The 19,736-nt window shown below is 37.1% G+C and overlaps 1 pseudogene; it reads right to left on the bottom strand.

Moving 5' to 3' along the window:
* Positions 1-8,396: 8,396 nt before the first annotated feature.
* On the bottom strand, positions 8,397-8,828 carry LOC131908150 (large ribosomal subunit protein P2-like; annotated as a pseudogene).
* Between the last annotated feature and the right edge of the window lie 10,908 nt (positions 8,829-19,736).

The following is a 19,736-nucleotide window of genomic DNA, read 5'->3' as shown; positions in this document are numbered from 1 at the left end:
AACTAACTCAGTGTCCAATATCTGGGATTCACTCATGATTTCTTGGCTCTTCCACAAGTCGGGTCCCTTCTCCAGCCACACCCTCTGCAACACATTCAGCTTGTTTCCTAGGCTCAGGACAGCTCTACTACAGAGATGCTGCTGTTCTTGGTCATTATCCCATGGTACTGGCATCTCCCAAATGTTGGGGTCTCTAACTGGGTTGCATCTTAAACAACAGTCTCTCTGGAGGCTCTCTTCAGGGACTCTGACCCTGCCTCAGAGCATCAAGCCTCAGTTTATCAGTTCTTTCCATGACCCCTTCATACCTTCAGAACCAGTACCACTTGGATGATTCTTACAAATCCATCAAGGTTGGGAGCCAGTATGAGAAAGTAGCCTGTCTTTTCTGGACCACAGCTTCTGTGGAAACACTTTCCAGAAGATTTTGCCTAAATGATGCTGGCCACTTCTTCTTCTTCTTCTTCTTCTTCTTCTTCTTCTTCTTCTTCTTCTTCTTCTTCTTCTTCTTCTTCTTCTTCTTCTTCTTCTTTTGTTGTTTTGTTTTGTTTTATTTTTTGAGATAGGGTTTCTCTGCATAGTTTTGGTGCCTGTCCTAGATCTTACTCTGTAGACCAGGCTGGCCTCCAACTCACAGAGATCTGTCTGGCTCTGCCTCCGAAGCACTGGGATTTAAGGCATGCACCACCACCACCCAGCATGCTGGCCAATTCTTAATCACAGCTGATTCTCTAGTCCCAGCTGATCAGCATCAATTGTCCCAGCAAAGCAAAGTTTTCACTGTAGTGGTTCTTAATTCAAAATACTTCATAAATATCCCTGATAGAGTCTTTGAGGAATTCTCAAACTTCTCTATGAAACCTCATAAACTAGGTCACCATTGTCTGCATTTCTCTCTACACTCTTATCTTCCAAGCTCCAACAGAATTGTCCATTGACTTATGAGCAGTCAACCCAAAATTTTCTAGCCCCAAATTCAAATGCCATCACAATCCTTTCAGAAACATGTGGTCTGTCACAGCAATATCCCATGGCCTGGTACCAATTTTCTGTCTTAGTTACTACTGTTGTGATAAAAAATACCTTACCCAAAGGCAACTTGGAGAGAAAAGGGTTTATTCTAGTTTATAAATATCAGGTCATGGTCTGTCATCAAAGGAAATCAGGGCAGGAACTAAAGACAGGAACCTGGAGGCAGAAACTGAGTAGAGGCCATAGAGGAACACTGTTTACTGGATTGCTCCCCATGGCTAACTCGGCTAGCTTTTTTATAGCCCCCAGGACAAGTATCTGTGGAGATGATTGATCCTACATTAATCATAAAAAAATGCCCTACAGACTTTTGTAGCTAGAGTTTTCCTGCCTGGCCCAGGATCAGGACAAATATCTCTCACCCGCCAGTCCCACAGCCTTTCAGACATAACCAAGTAAACACACAGAGACTTATATTGCTTACAAACTGTATGGCCATAGCAGGCTTCTTGTTACCTGTTCTTATATCTTAAATTAACCCATTTCTATTAAACTATAAGTTGCCACATGGCTAGTGGCTTACTGGTACCTTATATCTCGCTTTTCATGGCGGCGGCTGGCAGTGTCTCTTTTTTTCTCTCCCCTTCCTGTTCTCCCAATTCTCCTCTCTGCTAGTCCCGCTTATACTTCCTGCCTAGCTACTGGCCAATCAATGTTTTATTTATCAATCAATCATCCACAGCACTTCCCCTTTTTCTTTTTTTTCAAAAAGGAAGGTTTTAACTTTAACATAGTAAAACTACATATAACAAAACAATTAGCAAGAATTACAGTTACAATATTAAAGAAGATATCCTATCTATCTTATATTTGTGAGTCTAAGGTTTTATATCTAACTTATCTTTTATCATAACTGAGGAAATCATGACTCTAGTCTTCAACTACATCAAAGACCCCAGAAGGATATACTATTACCTGAGAAACGGGAGAAGGATGCAAGCCACTTTCGGGAGTCTTGCAGGGTAGACAGAGACAGCTGGCAGCCTAGACAGTCACCTAATGTTTCTTTGTAAAGTTGGGGCATCTGTCTTCAGCCCACAGGCCTAGACTCTCTCAGTCATTTTTCTCTGTCCTTTAGAATGTCTGGCAGTTTCCTCTGCGAAGCAGGAACCTGAAGGACCATTTCTCCAAGCAAAGTTCAGTGGTCACTTTCCTATGGGTCCTGTATGTCCAGTTGATCAAGTAGTCCAGGCAAGAACAGTTTCTTTCCCAAATGGCTATTTTTGCCAAGGTGAAGATAAACTCCATATGGAGTGTCTTTGATGCCCATCCTCCTCTCTGAAGTAAATCAGTGCTGCCAGGAGCAGACATGTTTCATTGTCCAGAAAGTCTAAATTTTTAAAACATTTTAAATGCTATATTCTGTAGGTCTTTGAAGTATTTGAAGATTATCTATCTATCTGAAATATATCTATGTATACCTAGAAAACTTAACTAACATGGCTACAAGTATGATTATCATAGAAGACTAATTATTAATCTGTATTTCTTAATTATCCATTACAATATAAATGAGTTACATAAACGGAATACACCCAAACAAGTATATATATAACAAAATTAAGTTTAAACTTGTATCAATAAACTAAAATCTATACCGATGTGAAACATTTCAAACAAGTTGTTGCTCTTTAAAAGTAGGTTCATCCTATCATATCTATATCATATCCCCTTTTCTTCTTTAGAAAGAGATCACATTTATAATCAAACTGTTTTAAATAAAAATTGGTTTTTCTCTGTCCCACACCAGAGGGCTCTTCTGATATGGGACAAAAGAATCTCTTAACCTTTTTTTTTTTTTTTTTTTTTAGCAATATGTTTGGGTTTAGAGAAAGAGTGAGCCAATCAATTCCATCTTTAAAGCCAGCTTGGTAAATTTGGGAATCTGGGTGTAGCTTCTTTTACTACTTCCTGCTCGAAGGGGGTGCTGTATCTTATGGGGACACAAAGAAAATTTTAGGATTATGGAGTAGTCCATGAGGGTATATCCTCTGAGTCAGTTGCCTTGAAATTGTTCTGGATGTTGGGTCATCTGGGCCATGGTGTCATCAGAGACTTTTTAGTGGGTCTTGGCTGGTCAAACCTGATGTATCTTAATCTGTAACAAATCCATAGCCTCTGGCTTTTTGTGGAAACAAAAGCAGAGCCTCCTTTCCAAAGCAACATAACCTTACATCCAAATTTTGAAGTCAAAGTACCTTTAAAATATACATATTGGTTTAACTCAACATCTTTTACGATCAAATATTTTTCTGCAGTTAAAAATCCCAAAGACAACACAATCCAGATTTTCTGTGTAATATTCATCTTCACGTGGCTTATTTTTTATATTAATTTTACTGTCTCTTTAAAGACTATTTTTTAAAAACTATCTATTTTTTATATAACTGTATATATTCCTTTTTTCTCTCTCTTACAAGCCTGCGTACATTTTTACACACATTGTAAAGCATTTAAGGTCTCATTCCATCTGAATTTGTCTTATTGTGAATCTACTGCTTTAAACTGCAGCATTTCTAAGACTGAAAAGGCAGCTATGGCTGATGGCTCCACCCCTGTCAGCTTCCCAACAGTTTACCACTAGCTCTGGGTCTGGAGCCATGTGTACCATCAACTATCAGAAACAGTTCTATCAAAGCATCGTGTAGCCCAGAAACCTCTTTTTTTTTTTTTTTTTTTTTTTTTTTTTTTTTTTAACTAGCAAAAACTATATCCAACACACAGCATAGTGCGCAGCTTGGAGACACCTCTGTGTAACATAGCGTAGGTCAAGCCAGCACGCACGCCACAAACCCGCAATAGAGTAGCTCAACCTGCTGGCTGCCGCTAACTTGAGAGAGACAACTAGGAAGCTGTTTTTAGCTCCGTTTTAGAATCTTCTTTCTCAGGTTTTAGGTGGAAACTCTTGCCAACACATTGGGCACCATTCAGAGATTTTCTTACAGGCTTCCAATGGAGAGGTTTTCTTGATTACAATATCTTCCCCTAAGCTTGTGTCAAGTTGATATAAAGACTAGTCAGCACATGTCTTCTCTTATTCACTGTTCCGATCCTGGCACACACATTGACTGAAACTTAATGATGACTCTTCACTGACATTGTGTTAATGAACTACAGGTCACTCAGTACAGAATTCCATGGTTGAAGAAAAGGGGAAGTCAGGGATTGCAACCCTCCACATGAGTGCAGAATGAATATAACTGCATAAAGATTCATTTATAGGGCCAGGTAATGGTTTAGTGGGTAAAGACATTTGCCATTAAGCCTAAAAACCTGAGCTCAACCACTGGGATGCATGCACATAGTGGTAGGGGAAAAAGAGGCTCCGGAATTTGTCTAGCACTTGTGCACTTGTGCATGTCTGTGTGTGCACACTCGCGTACACACACACACACCTAACAAACAAATACAAGTTAAATATTGTGTCAGGTGTCTATGTGGGCAAAAGTTTATTGGTCATTTGGGTTAATAACCAAATGATTGGTTATATGGTGAGATTAGGTTAGCTTTTAGAGAAACAGTATAGAGCTTTCTTGCAAAGTGCTCTTGCTACTTCCCATCACCAAGGAATGGGACCACATCTTCACTTCTGCATAATACCATTCTCTTGTGCTTAATCTCCTTGCTATGCAGCATATCAAAGAAGAATTCTTGGAAATTCATGAAAATGCTACTGGCAAAATGGCTTGCTTTGATAATATCAATTTATACATGAGATTTGAATTGTTAAACAGAGTTTAATACAGAAGTAAAAGTCAATATAGATAAATAACCAAGAATTTAAGGAGAATTCAAATTTAATAAAATTCCTTGGGATAACAGGGAACCAGAACTTGATTAAAGAAGCTGTTTCAAAATAGATCAGGAGTAAAATACAATCTGAGAACAATTTTCAGTAGAGATATACCAGGAAAAGTCACCATGCAAATGTATTGGCAGTCCTATTTTCACAGAGTAAAGCTTGAGAAGAATACTGCAACGCTCAGGACTGGGCCAGCAGGAGATCCTTTTTCATATAATTTATACTCCCATGACAGCCATTTTTTTTTAATCATAAAAATGAGCTTTGGTTCTCAAAGAATACACTTAAGATGAGGAAAGAAATTTATCAGGAAACTACCAAGCGTCTAGTTTGTCCTTCTTGCAAACATGTGTATTTTTAGAATAAACATATGCTTAAGATTTTTAAAATCTGAAAAATGATCTGTAGCATAATTTTGCAGTGGTTTTTACCTATTTTCATGTAAGAGAAAAAATGCTTCAGAGGACATCAAGAATGCTTACAGCAGGAAGTTTTGAGTGTTTTCATTACTCCTGAAGGGCTGATATTAAAGGAAAACTATGTAACATCAAATTTTAGGAAAACAGAAGAGAATTTCAAACTCTATATAAGTAAGTACCTTAGTTCTCAAAGACAAACATGAATACCTCAATACACTGGCAAAGTCTGTGCTTTAAAGGTCTTATAGAATTTTCATATTTTATATGCAAAGATTTTAACAAATACCTTCATGTGTATTTTGAATATTGTGTAAATGAAATTCAATTTAAATAAAAGAATATATTTAAAACACTTTTAATTTATGCACTTTGATTTAATTAACTATTATGTTTATTACTATGTGGGGACAGGAGTCTATAGCGCAGTGGAAGAGTTCTGATTAACGTGTACAAGGCTCTGGATTCAATGGTAACGCCAAAACACAATAAAAAATAAAGATTAAATTGCTATTTGTCACTTAGGCAATGTAATGAACTAATAAAAGCTTGTTTGATTTTTAATTCAACAGCATTATTTAGGAATCATTGATAGACAAAACACTGGTTTAGATATGAAATCATTCAGAAGGCTTTCTAGCATTCCTTTGTAATTCCTTGCATGCACTTTCCTGTCTCATGTGTTTGCCAAAATAGCATTTTATATAGATGGAATTATACACTGCCTGTGCCTTTTGTCTAGCATTTTTCACTCAGTAAAATTACTACTGATTCTTTGACGTTATGAGATGTTAGTGGTTTATTTCTTTTCAATTGGATCAGAATTCCATTTAAGGAACATAAAGATTTTGTTTTTGAAGGGAAAGTTTTCTAGGCATTCATGTCTCTGAAGAATGTCTAAAAATAATAGAATCAAGACATATAACTTCTTATATGTTCTTATGTTGGGTACAGAAGTTGATGATATATAAAAGCTGCCTTTTTAGTGGTCTATTATCCAGCATTTAAAGTATTTGTTTTATTTTATATGTATGAGTGTATGCCTGGATGTGTGTATGTGTACCACATGTAATCAGGAGCTGACAGAAGTCAGAAAAAGGATGTCTGTGGTGATATTGTGTTCCCCAATATATTGTGTACCCTGATAAACTTATCTGGGGTCAGAGAACAGAACAGCCGCTAGATAGACATAGAGGCCAGAAAATGGTGGCACACACACCTTTAATACTAGCCTTCTGGAGGTAGAGATCCATTCAGCTCTCTGTGAGTTCAAAGCCACACTGGAAACAGCCAGGCATGGTGACACAGGCCTTTAATCCCAGAAAGTGACAGCAGGAAGTAGAAAGGTATATAAGGCATGAGGACCAGGAACTAGAGCCCTTGTTAAGCTTTTAGGCTTTTAGCAGCAGTTCAGCTGAGATCCATTTGGATGATCACTCAGAGGTTTCCAGTCTGAGGAAACAAGATCAGCTGAGGAATTGGAGAGGCGAGGTGGCTGTGGCTTGTTCTGCTTCTCTGATCTTCCAGCATTCACCCCAATAACTGGCATCAGGTTTGTTTTATTAATAAGACCTTCTAACAATTAGTGCCACAGATATCGGATTCCCTTGGAACTAGAGTTGTGAGCCATCACGTGGATATTGGAACTTGAACAACGGTCCTCTCTGACAGCAGAAGTGCTTTTAAAAGCTTGAGCCATCTCTCTAGCCCATTCTGAGATAACTTTAATGATGATTTTAAACAGAGCTAGTAAAGTGTGTATACAACTTACTGTAAAACAATTAAAACGTAAGTATTCATATGAGATAATCAACCTAACACATCTGTTTGATGCTCATGTCTCAGCTACTGCTTCTAAGAAGTGGTCAATTAGCAGGAGTGGGGACTGAAAAATGTCCATGCTGATGACTTGTTCCAAAAGGAATTTCCTTCTTAGACAATTCACAAAAGGGAAATTTTTACATCATGTGTAGAGACAGGGATGAAAATACATTCGGAAAATTTGAATTACTTTTACCTATAATATGTGGCCCCAGTTTTGAACACCTTTAGTTATTTTTAACCCTGTTTCTTTCTGGGCAATGGACAGGGTTTTTAGTATGAGTTATACTACAGGAACTGCATGTGTAACTCTGATCAGCTGTAGGCAAACATGCATGTCTATACTTAGTGTATGCATAGCTATACTTGTTGCTTTTAACCCCTCCCCCTACATTTAGGTTTAAAATTTGAACAGTTACTATATCTAGAGTAGGAAGATAACCAATTAATATACATATTATATGACATATATCTGTATGTTATCATGATAAATTATATATATATATAAATAAGTTATCATGATCCTACTCAGTAAAATATTCAACATGGAGTTAAGAACATGATGCTTAATCTTGACTAGATTTGGAGATGCCTAGGAGATTTCTAATACATATTTCTGGTTGTGTCTCTAAGGGTGTTTTCAGAGATGATCGGCATATAGAACATCCAACTACAAGGCCTATCCTGAATGTAAATGGCATCATCCAATAGACTGTAGATTTCCATGCAAGATAAATAGGAGAAAGAGTCAGATTGTGAAAGTTACATCTACTGCTCCTTCTTGGTCTATGCATTCTAACAGCCACCTTATTCACTACTCAATAAGAACTCACACCGCCATTGCCCTAAGGAGCTTCCAGGCTTTCATTTTTGATTCGTCCCCCTTCAGCTGAGGCTTCTAGCTTCTTAGACTGAGCAACTGATTTTTTTTTTTTTTTTTTGCTCCTGCCTTGAGCAAACATTCGTCTTGGAATCATGTAGCCTCCAATCCTATAAAACAATCTAGAAAACTCCTTTTATCATTTTGTGCATACCCCACTAGTCTAGTTCTGCTTAACTAAAGAACTCCTCCACAAACAGAAACAAGGAACTATGAACTTAGTAAACATTTGTCAAAAACAATGCCATGGAAGAAATCTGTTGCTATGGTTTGTACATAGCATGTAAAAAAGTAGAAAAGAATTTTCTTAAATTTCTCGATGTCAAAGTTTATCTTTGGTCTAACTGGTAATTACATAGTGAAGTCAAGATATGTACATGTATGAGCATATATGTTCATTTTAATGCATTCATACATTTTTTAAGGACTTTTTTTTTTTTTTTTTTTTTTTACATAAAAAGGCTTTATTTGCAGGGGAGCAGGAATTTAATCAAACAAGCCAAATCCCATGTCATCATCTGACTCCTCCGACTCCTCCTTCTTCTCGTCTGTCTTCTCCTCTGCTGCAGCAGGGGCAGAACCAGCAGCAGGAGCTTCAGAGCCGGGGGCAGCAGAAACAGCCACAGCCCCACCAGCAGGCACACTGGCAAGTTTGCCAGCACCCTGGGCGATGACATCTTCAATGTTTTTTCCATTCAGCTCACTGATGACCTTGTTGAACCGATCATCGTCCGCCTCGATCCCACGCTGTCTAGTATCTTCTTAATGTCTTTGGCGCTGGGAGAGGAGTTGCCCCCAAGGGCGGCAAGCAAGTAAGAGGCGATGTAGTGCATGTCGGCTGCTGCGGACAGGCCTTGCGCGTGCGACCTCGGCGGCGTCAGGCAGCGAAAGCTTTTAAGGACCTTTTATGCTTAAAAAGATGAAACATACTGTGAGTTTAGGAAGTCAGGCTTTAGTTACAGGCACTTTTTCTTTTTTGCCTCTTACTTTAGATGCTGCTACAGTTTGAACCTTGAATATTCTACAAATGTCCATTGATTGGAGACTTGGTTTGCAGGTAGATTCTTTGAGGAGGTAGCAGAACCTTTCAGAGATGGGACCTGGAGGGAAGTCCTAAAGACTGTTGGACCTTCTCTTATTCTTTTCTGCTCCACGGTCACCTGGTTGTGATCTGCTACACACTCCAACTCTAACCTCTGATGTGCTGTCTTACCACAGCCTAAAGCAATTGGATAAAGCAGCCCTGGACTGCAACTGTGAAACCATCAACAAAAATAAAACCTTACTTTTATGATAATTTTTAAAGTCATAGAAAGACTGAAAAATACAAATGCCTTAATATATTGCCAGTTTTGGGTAATTAATTATATTTAACATATTAATTGGATCTAATATATTAAAGACAAATAAAATTGAGAAATGCAGAGTTTATTGTTGCTTTCAGAGAGAGAGAGAGATAAACACACAGAGAGAATAAAAGGTTAGGCATTCTTAGTTAATCTTAGGAAATTAAGTCTATCTGAGTAAAACCAATTGGGAGAGCTTCTTTATTTCAGGCTTTGGGACTTCGTTCAGCAATAACTGCAGCCATTTAAAGTAAATTGTCCATTAAAGTACCACTCCAGCTTTTGACAAATTGCCTCAAACTGTTTTCTTCCTCTGGGGAAGCACAAACCAGAGCACGATTGTTTTATTTATTTATTTATTTTGTTTGACATACAGGCTCTCTGAGCCAGTGGGATAAAATGCTTTTAGGTGCTCTGTAAGACGTTCTGAAGAGGTTATATATGATCCAGCAGAGTCCAAGTGAAGATGTTGGATGTGAGCAGCTTATCTCATGTGATGACAAATAATTGATCTTGTCTCATATAATCTATCATTCTGAAAGAGTTCTCACTTTTAAATCATCCTACTTGATAGTGGATACCATGGCAGCAAAGGCTCACTGTCCTTAGTTGTTGTTGTTAAAACCTCATTGAGCCATATGAAAATAATTCAAGTCCTTAGCAATGCAAAAACCTGAATCTGTTGTTGGCAGCTGCCGGCTAACTTTTTAGTTTTAAAAGTTCATGTTTCTAAGGATGGATAAGAACAAATAAACCAGCTATTGATAAAAATATTCTGTTAAAGATTAAAATTAGCTATAATCAAATATTTAAATCTAACCATATAGCTGAAGTTTAAATATGATTTGAATAAAATATTTTATTTTTCTGAATTGTTGGCAGTAATAGTAAAAGCAGTTAGAATATTTGTTATAATATTTCTTTATAATACATAATTACAAAACAATTTGCGCCTCTTAGAACTTTTTACTTTAGCTTTGATGTTTGATGTATTGTAGTCATATAAAGTTTTGGTGATAAACATTTCAACTAAAGGCCACCAATGAAAAATTCTTACTTGAAAATGTGAGATAAGAGACATATTGTAAATAACTAAAACTCTACTTAGATGTTTTTATTTTAGAAATTATTTCATGGTCTTTTACACATTACAAAATAATAATGTTTATTTTCTTATCTGGGACATTATGAAATGCCACTTTCCTGATGCTCATACTGAAGTTTTTGAAGACAATAGGTTTGTTATTTCTCAGATTTCTCTTCATTTGAGCTTTTCCAGTGTTTCCCATTTGTGGATTTGGTTATGCACACCTTCAAAAGAGAGTCTATGTCCTTGTGAGGAATCACATGACTTTGGTTTGATTTTTCTATGTCAGTTTGATTATGTGTCTGATGTCATCTCTACTTCATGGCACAGTGACATACGTCACGTTTGTGATGAGTAAGAGTATTATGGGGAGATGCCTTTAAACTATGTAAAGATCTCATTATTTACTAAAACTTTGATCTTTCACTTATTTCTTCAGGTGAGTAAATTTATTTATTTTGATGCCTAAATTGTGTTACATTTCACTAAATGGATCCTCAGGCTTTTTGTCATGGTCTCAGTATTCCTTAAGCCCCTCCATCTTTTTGTTCTGGCCCATTAAGATTATCCAGGCCTATTTTCTAATTTCATCTCCTCATTCAGCTACTTTTCAAAGAAGACACCATTTCTTTTATCAGAGAATGATTACATTTACTGGGATGTGGGAATAATTATAGCACAGGGAAGCCATGAATATAAATCATAATAGTAAATAGTTAACAATAATTTAAGTATATGTGTATGTATGAGTTTACAAGCTTTCAAGAATAAAAGTAGCTCAGTACTGGCAGAAGGAAAAGGCAAAGAGATTAAATAACTCTCTTTTACTTTGGCTCTGTATTTTGAGCACCTGAGGGAATTTTATAAATGCTAGTGTCTGAGTCAATACCCAGAGTCCCTGATTGAATTGTTTTTATGTGTTGTTGCCTGGGCATCAAGACATGTGAATTCTTCCTACATGGTTCTAATGTACAGTTGGTATTGAGAGTTTAAAAACTAGTCTTTTAAATTAAGGCAATTTCTTTCTGTGTGTGATTCTAGTCAACCCTACCATTTCATGTAATGAGTCTCCTGATATGAGTGACAATCTACTAGAACCCCTCATCATTGTCCTAATTAGCTTCTCATTCAAAATGCTTCCAAGAGATATAAAAGCCATTTCTAGAAAATGAATTCTTTCACATTACTTACTTGGATTACAAAATACCAGCTAAAGGTTTTTCCTTTCTCCATGGGCTAGAGTGTGTCTGGTAGCAGGTTATGGCTGCTTTCACCTTCTTTCCTATAAATTGTGCTGTCACTTTGGGTGCGGGACACTTGCATGTTCACCAGGAGAGTAGGTATGGAAAGATCAACCTCGAAGGTTATCTTTTTCCTTGAGAGGCTTATAGCAGAACTGATCTTTACTATATTACTTGTTCTTTTCTCCTACATTCTGTCACAAACATTCTTGTAATGAGTCCAAAGTCTCCCAATTTCAGAGCAGTCAGAATTACCTACTACTCTATTAATGCAAACAAGCAACGCTATCACAGCAAAACAGATCTCTTAGCCCTATTCCAGGCAGTCTTAGAAACACTCATCAGCCTTGGATCGATGGAATTCAGAGGTATACATGGTGAGTCCTACTCACATGCACTTGGAAAGCTGCTGTGATGCCCTCAGCAGTGACATCTGCTTAAGAAGCTCTGAGCTTATGGAATCCAATGAACTTTTGTCAGTTCTACTAAGAGTCTCCTGCTTTGGTCCTTGCACAGTTGCTAATAAGGGAAACACTGAAATCAGCAAGTTTCCGACTGGGAGTAAGCTATAAGTGGCTTTTGAATATTTTTTTTTTCTGCCCGCTTAGCAAATTTCTCTTGTGACAATTGGTTGTTATTTGGGGTTTCATATGGGGAGGAGGAAGCATAAGCAACATCCAATAATTTGAGGCATAAATAGTCTCTCTATATATTTGTAACTGTTATTTTGGTTCTATTTGAGATTTATGATTGATCCTTGGCATGTGTCCCCTGGGTATTGCTACAAAAAAAGGAAAATCATGTAAAAGAAATTTCCAAGACTTTTGCAGAAGTTTTCTTTTGTTGAGATTCTAGTTTTCTTCCTTACTTTATCAGTCTTCAGAGAACTAGCCCAACAAAGGAAAGGATAAAAATACATACAAAAACGAGTGTGTTGGAAGACCACTGCATTAAATTTTGGAAAGCTTGTTTAAAGTGATTTTCTACTGAAAAAAATTAATCAAAAATTTTAATCATATCTCTGTTTACTGATGTTAAATGAAGGTTTCAAAGGTAGCAATCAATAAACAGAGATAAAAGCTTCTCCTGAATAAATGAAAGGAAGTAATAAAAAGACTCACTAAGCTCAAGTGCCTCCTATCAACAGCCACTGATAAAATATTAAAAGATTTTCCTTGTGTAATGTCTCTGGAGAGCCATCTTGCTGATCTCCTAGACTGTGATTGACAACTTTGAGACCTTGCTGGAAGCCACAAAAGTGTATCTATAATATTATGCTCAATTGCTCAAGTTTTTCTTCCTAAATGGGGCTAGAAATAACATACCACAGAGTGGTGGGCTTTTAAGAAACAGGATATTCTTTCCAGTCTAAATGAAGTTTAATTGGCTTGTTATTAGACACTATGCACTTCAGGAATGTGAAAAGGAAAACAAAACTGGAGAAACTGAAAACAGCAGTATAAAGAATGTATTGTATTTAAAGATACATTAAATAGTTCTGGAGGGGTTAAGAACTCACTGGAAGAAATCAGATGTAGGAAAACATTAAGCTTAGAGTACAAAGTGTCCCTCCAACAGCTCATGTGTTAAGATAGAATTAATCTTTGGGGAGGTGCTTAAAATGTTAAGATGTGGGGCTAGCTCAAAGTAGGTTATTGGTAATTGGCCTTTAGAGTAGTTTCCCCAGTGCTTTTTCCTGTCTTCCTGTCTCCTTCCTTTCCACAGTGAAGTGAATACCCTTCCCTTACATGCTCCTACCACCATGATACCTGTTCTCTTCTAGGGACTAATGGAATGGAGCCATTGACCACAGACTGAAAGGTCTTCAGCTGTGATCCAAAATTAATGTTTCTCTCCTTTAAATCAGTCTATTAAGTATTGTTGTCATAGTCATGGAACACAAAAGGAAGTGTTTTCTATATTACTAAAGTATTTTGTAAGCATAGCAGAGGAGCTAATTGATTTATATTCATAATCTTTATCTATTATGACATCAGTGATCACATCTCTATTTTTACTGGAAAGGAGGACCTAAAATTCAGAAAAGTTAAGGAACTTCTTTCAAGTTCCTTAAATAAGTGGTTGCACTTGAATTGGAGCCTAGATTAACTTAACTGCAACCATGACATGAGTTGACTGTAAAGATCTTGATACTCTACCATGATACAAAGTGATTCTGAAGACATGATGAAGATGATGTAGGATAGAGGAAATAGTTAATAGAGGTTTATGAAGAAAGAAACACAAGGAAGTTCATTTATTCACTTGTCTAGCCCCAGCAACTGGTTGACAGAAAGACAAGCTGGATGATTCTGTAAGGCTCATATTTGACTTTACTAAGAAAATCATACAGACTTTATGCATGGAGCATTTTCCTTGCTTATTCTTAGTTCACATCATGATTTGATAGTGCAGTGAAAATTATGGTGATATTGAGGTCATTACAGGCTTTTAACTATGTGGACAAGCATTCCTTTACAGAGAGTAGGAGAGGTGGAGACAGAAAGAACTCATCACTGTGGCTTTTGAAAAAGAGATGTGTAGTATATGGATTATGGAAACTGAAACAAAGGCAGAACTTTAGACTTAAAGCCCTTATGAGTTATTAGAAAATTAAGAAACTCTTAGATGAGATTTTGTGTGTGGGTATCTGGTTTCTAGTTTAGAAGGCACTGATTATAAACTATCAAACTCTGAGTATAATCATGAACATAACTGTGTCATAAGTTTACATAATACAGCAGCTGTTTTATTATCAAATTCTGGTGTGACCTGTTTTGGTAGCCTTGTCATGTCCAGTTACCTTTGGCATCACTAGAATTTCCTTTCTCTTCAGGGTCATTATGATACAGCTTTGTTATTTCTCACTTTACTTACCCAAAACCCAATGTGCCCAACGGCTAATTATCATAATGAAACCTGGAGTCAACCCTAAAACATGTGAATAATTTATCTGTTAATTCTTTTCCTTTTGTGCATGTGTGTGCTATGTATGTGTATTATGCATTTTTGCAGTGGTATGCATGCCCATGAATACACATGTGGAGTCTGTGTGTGCACATGCAGAGACCAGAGGGGACATCATACGTTTTCCTTCATAATTCTGAGCTTTATTTCCTTGAGACATATCTGCCATTGAACCAGTAGCTTGCCGTATCACATAGAATGGATTCCCAGTGAGCTCCTGGGATCTAAGTGTCCCCAATTGTGGTGGTTTGAGTTGAGAACAGTCTTCATAGGCTAACATAATTGAATATTTACTTGGTCCCCAGTTGGCAGAAACGTTTGGGAAAGATTAGGTGGTGTGACCTTGTTGGAGGAAATTTGTCACTGGGGGTGGGATTTGAGGTTTCAAAAGACTCTGTGATTCCTAGTGTGTGCTTTCTCTGCCTTGTGGTTGTGGATCAATTTATTAGCTTTTAGCTATTTCTTTACTTCATTGTCATGGACGAAAGCCCTCTGAAACTGTGAACCAAATTAAACACTTTCTTTTATAAATTACCTTGTTCATAGTGTTGTTTTATCACAGCAATACAAAAGTAACCAAGCTACTATTCTACAACACTAAAGCTATAGGCATGCATGCTAGAGTTTTCTTTTTTATATGGATGCTGGAGATTTGAACTTAGGTTCTCATTCTTGCACGATGAGCAACTTATACTTAGTAAATAACTAAGCCATCCTCCCAGATTCCCCTTGTGTTTCCTGTAACATAGCTTATCTACACCTCTGTGGGAACATCTAAGAGAAAAGGGCTGGGGAATCTTAGAAATGACTGTTCCCGAGGTCATTGTTGTCTGTCCCTCTCTTTACCCTTGGTTTGATCATCCTGTTTTTTCCAGGTTTCTGACTAGCCTTCTGCCATTATCATTAACTTCTTTGGTTCTTTTGACCAAACTTTTTCCATTTTATCTTTTGACTTTGTTTCATTGTGTTTCACCTCATATACATATGACTTTAACAAGCCATAACGATAATATAATTAATGCTACACCTTTTCCTGTGATTCTGTCTGATGCATTCTGCTTCACTGGCATATATATATATATATATATATATATATATATATATATATATATATATATATATATAAAAATTGTTCTAAATAAAAGTAATGTGCTATATTTTAAAAATATATTTTAGCAGCTGAAACTCATGTATCAAAAATGAAAACTAGGTGGGAAAGGGATAATGTCAAAAATTGCTTTAATATTTATGTGATATTTAGGAAATATGTATGTTCTTTAACCTTTTATATTTAACATTTGTTATCATGAGTAATTAGTAAAAAAGATGATTTCACAATACTTGCTATTTGTTTAATCTAAGTATCTACAAGAATGTAGCTCTACCCCAAGGCGATGATGTTATCTTTAATTTCATGGTAAATTTCCTGAAAAAGGATCATATCTTAGCTGTCATTTTTATGTATATCCATCTATTAGCTTTCTTTTTTTTTTTTTTTTTTTTTTTTTTTTTTTTTGGTTTTTCGAGACAGGGTTTCTCTGTGTAGCTTTGCGCCTCTCCTGGAACTCACTTGGTAGACCAGGCTGGCCTCGAACTCACAGAGATCCGCCTGGCTCTGCCTCCCGAGTGCTGGGATTAAAGGCGTGCGCCACCACCGCCCGGCTATTAGCTTTCTTATCACATAGTAATATGTATAAACAGATTGATTACAATGTTTACAGTCACTTTGCTCATTTTTCAATAAAGACTAAAAACATTGCTTTTCTTACTTTTAACTGTTACAACTATGAATTTGTCTTCTTTATCTATTATGTCTATTTGGCTTCCCAATTTTGTAATTTGAAATTCAAATATACATTTAGGGTGGTTTTATTGCCCAGTTGAATTGCCTTCTTCATCATCTTGGAATTCCATATTAATCACTGATATTTCCTGTTACAACCTAATTTGCCTTTTGACACTGTTTCTATTTCTACTTTATTTTGATGACACTTGGTAGGATCCATGTATTAGTTACATTTCCCATGTTGTGACAATGAGCAAAACTTAATGGACAAAGGGCTTGATTTGACTTACAGCTCTGGTAGGCATGGTGTCAGGAGTGGGAGGCAGCTGGTCACGTGCTACCTGCAGTCAGGAAGCAGAGAGTGACCAGAAAGTGGAGCTGGGTTGTAAAATCTCAATGTCAACCCCAGAGATCTGTTTTCTCCAGTTAGATTCCACATCTAAAAGGTTCCAGAACCTTCTTAAACCTTGTCAGTAGCTAGGGACCAAGTCTGCAAACACATGAGGCTATGGTGAATAGTTCACATTTAAACCATAATAATGCATGTACTTGCATTTTTTAACATTAATATATTGAGTTTTAATCTTAAAAACTTCCTGTAGCCAAATATAATTGGATTTTCATTTTTCAAAATACATCTTGACAGTATGTGTATTTTAATTACAAAATTTAGACCATGTGTATCTAACATATTATCAATATACTGATGTTTAAATTTTCTGTCATAATGACTTTTCCCTTGTCTCCTTTTTATGAATTATTGGAGTAATTTGTACTTCTCATGTCATCTTCACTGTTAGCTTAGTGAGAATATCTCTATTTTATTTCCTTAATGACTACTATTGTGATATATATGATATATACATATATGATACGTAAATATGTAAAAGTTGTATATAGGCATGTATGTGTGTTTGTGTGTGTGTGTGAACTTACCCATGCATGTTGTGCTTTTGGAGCCCAGAGGTTGATGTCCTGTTTCTCATCCACTGTTTCTCAACACCTTATTTCTTTTTAGACAAGCTCTCTCACTGAATTTGGAGGTGCCATATCAGTTAAATCCACTGGCTATCAACCCAGGGATTGGCCTTTTTCTGCCCCTTTAGCACACAGTGATTACAAATGTAACACATCCAACTTTTTTTTTTTTTTTTTTTTTTTGGGTTTTTCGAGACAGGGTTTCTCTGTGTAGCTTTGCGCCTTACCTGGAACTCACTTGGTAGTCCAGGCTGGCCTCGAACTCACAGAGATCCGCCTGGCTCTGCCTCCCGAGTGCTGGGATTAAAGGCGTGCGCCACCACCGCCCGGCCACATCCAACTTTTTATGTTGGTGCTAGGGATCTGATCTCAGGTGTTTATGCTTCTGCAGCAAGCATTTTATCCACTTCATCTTCTCTGGAGTACTATCATACATATGAGTGTGTGTGTGTGTGTGTGTGTGTGTGTGTGTGTGTGTGTGTGTTTCATATATATGCATGCTCATATTTGTGTAAGCACATATGTGTATGGGTAAATGGGCATTTGTGTGAGCATGTATGTGGAGGATCAAAGTTGATGCAGGCAAAGTCTCTCACTGAATCCAGAGCTTACGAATTCCAGCTGGTCTAGCTATCTAGCTTGCGTAGATATCCCCTCTCTCTGGCTCTCTAGTGCTGGAATTCTAGGTGACTGCCATGCTTGCCCTGTGTTTTTGGGGCTCCGAACTCCAAACTCTAGTCCTCACACTTGTCAGACAAGTGCTTTGGAGAGTGATCCATCTCCCCAGGTGTTCGTACACAGTTTTAACATATCTAAATTTATTAAAAAAATAAAAATAAAAACTTCTGTCACTTCCTGAATTCATGCTTCTTAGGCAAAATATATTCATTTATTCTATATTTTGATCTATTTTTGTAGTTCATTACAATTGAACATCTACTGTAAAGCCTACAAAAATTTTCTTTTCTTCCCCTTTATTGAAAATAGATTTTTTTCTTACATACTATATCCTGATCATAGTTCCCCCTCCCTCTACTCCTCTCAGCTCCTCTTCACCTCTCCACCCATCCAGATCCATCCTCTTTCCGTCTCTCACTAGAAAACTAGCAGATGGTGCCTGGTATAATGGTATATGCCTTTAATGCCAGCACTTAGGAGTCAGAGGCAGGAGGATCTCTGTGAGCTTGAGGCCACACCTAGTCTATGTAGTAGGTTCCAGGACAGCCAGGACTACCTAGTAAGAGTGTTATGAAAATAAAATAAAAACAGAAACAACTCACCCCTAAAAAAACACAAATAAAAACAAAAAAGAAAAGAAAACAGGTTTCTCAGGGATAATAATAAAATAAAATATAATAAGCTTAAACAAAAATCAACGCATTGGAATTAGACAAAACAAACAGAAGGAAAGGAGACTAAGAGAAGGCACAAGAACCAGAGATCCATTCATATACACACTCAGGAATCTCATAAAAACACTAAACTGGAAACTGTAATATACACACAAAGAAACTGTAGGGTAAAAAGAGAGAAGAGAAAAAAACTATATAAATAAAACTAAAATTATAACAATAATACAAAATTGAAAAAAAGGAAGAGTCCTGACATGATATTATGAAACAAGGAATCTCAAAAGATGCCATTGAGTTCATTTTCTGTTGGTCATCTTTGGCTGGGCATATGGACTACCCATAAAAATAAACTGTTTCCCCAGTGAGACTGCCTTGGAGGAAATAAGTTTTCATTTGCAAGTGGTTATCAATTGGAGATTACTAATGGTTTAAGAATGGGGACATATGCTCACTTCGCCTTTCAGCTCTAGAGCCCATCTGGTGCAGACCCTTGCAGACCCTGATCTTGCTGCCCCAGTCTCTCTGAGTTCATATGTGCGTTGATCAAGTTGATTTAAAGGGGCTTGTTTTCTTGGGGTCTTCCATAACCCCTGGATCTTATAATCTTTCTACCTCCTTTTCTGAGCTCTGAGAGAAGGGATTTGATGGAGACATCCCCTTTTGAGCTGAGTGTTCTGAGGTCTCTCACTCTATGCATAATGTCTGGCTGTGGGGCTCTGTATTTGTTTCTATCTGGTACAGGAGGAAGCTTCTCTGATGATGGCTGAGTAAGGCACTGATTTATGTGTAGAGTGGAATGTCATTTTATTGCTACTTTTTAAAAACAGCAGTGTTTAGTTTTACTCTAGGTTCCTGGGCTATCTAGCCCCAGGTTCTTGGTTCACAAGCAGTGTTGGGTATGGGTTCCATCTTGTAGAGTGGGCCTTCAAATCAAATCAGATGTTGATTGGTTGTTCCCACAAACTTTGTACACTAGCATATCTTGCAAGCAGGACACCAATGTAGATCAAAGGGTTTGTGTCTGGTTT

The sequence above is a fragment of the Peromyscus eremicus genome, chromosome 4 (genome assembly GCF_949786415.1).
Source record: "Peromyscus eremicus chromosome 4, PerEre_H2_v1, whole genome shotgun sequence".
NCBI classification, from domain to species: Eukaryota; Metazoa; Chordata; class Mammalia; order Rodentia; family Cricetidae; genus Peromyscus; species Peromyscus eremicus.
Note: the sequence above shows the minus strand (reverse complement) of the source record. Positions and strands in the feature narration are given on the sequence as shown.